The sequence below is a fragment of the Chinchilla lanigera genome, unplaced genomic scaffold (genome assembly GCF_000276665.1).
Source record: "Chinchilla lanigera isolate Chin_1 unplaced genomic scaffold, ChiLan1.0 scaffold00081, whole genome shotgun sequence".
Classification (NCBI taxonomy): Eukaryota; Metazoa; Chordata; class Mammalia; order Rodentia; family Chinchillidae; genus Chinchilla; species Chinchilla lanigera.
In genome coordinates, this window is record NW_004955482.1 from 8,684,004 (window position 1) to 8,685,378 (window position 1,375).

A 1,375-nucleotide genomic window follows, 5' to 3' on the forward strand; every position below is an offset into this window, starting at 1 on the left:
CGCTGAGCTAAGCCCCAGCCCCCAAACAAACAAATAAAACAGATCTCTACAACAACTGATCCAGCAATTCCACTTCTAAGTACTTATTTGAGAGAAATAAAAACATATTGTATGTACCCTAAAAGCTGTGGAAGAATGTTCACTGGTGGGCTGGGGATGTAGCTCAGTGGCACAAGCGCCTGCCTGGCAAGCGCAAGGTCTTGAGTTTGATTCCTGGTACCAAAAAAACAAAACAAAAAAAACAAAAAAAAATAGGGATTCTTTAGCCAGGCATGGTAGCACACACCTCTAATCCCAGCACTCGGGAGGCTGAGGCAGGAGGATTGTTGTGAGTTCCACACCAGCTTGGGCTACAAAGTGAGCTCAAGGCCAGCCTAAACTGCATAATGAGACCCTGTCTCAAAAAGACAAAAAAAAAAAGAAAAAAGAAAAAAACCATGTCCATTGGCATTTTATCTAAACAATTAAAATTTTTGTTGATGTAAATTTTTGTATATGCCTATGATGGAACAGTACTTCACAATAAGAGGAACTAAACTATTCATATGATCAACAGCATGGATGAAACCCAAAAATATTATGCTGAAAGGTGAAAGGTGTCTCAGAAAGAAAAAAAACAAAATGTATGGTTCCATTTCTTATATGAAACTGTAGGCTGGTCATGGTGGTACATGTCTGTAATCCCAGCCCTTGGGATTACTGTGAGGCTGGCGGATTACTGTGAGTTTGAGGCCAGTCTGAACTACATAGGCAGACTTTTTCTCAAAAAATATTTAAGGGCCGGGGAGATAGCTCAGCAGTACAATGCCTGCCTGGCAGGCAGAAGGTCCTGAGTTTGATTTCTGGTAGCCCCAAAAAAATATTTTAAAGGAATTATAGATAAAACAAATCTATGCCACCACCATATTAGAAGATTAAGGTCTGCCGGGATCCGGTGAGGAATTGGGGATTGACAGGAGAAGGATAATTGAATAATCTGTATCTTTATGTAGTGATGGCTATGTATGTGAAAATGCATTGCATTGTGGTCTTAACATGGATGTGCTTGTTGCATATAAACTGCCCAAAAACATTTTTTAAAAATAGGGTTAGCTGGGCTGGGCAGGGTGCTTTATACCTCTAATCTCAGCACTTTGGAGGCTGAGATAAAGCACAATTTAGAGGAAGATGATTTTTTCCCCCTAGCCTTGAGCAGCACCTCCTTGCCTAGATGGGGCACCTTCAGGGTGGTATGGCCGTGGACAAGTAGCGCCTCCTTGAATTCCTCCCCCTTGTAACTGTGGGCCTCTGCTCTGCTACTGATAAGGCTGACGACTATGTTTCTGTAAACAGAGTCCTGTGACATCCTGGAATCTGTCTTCTTTCCAGGCTAAAT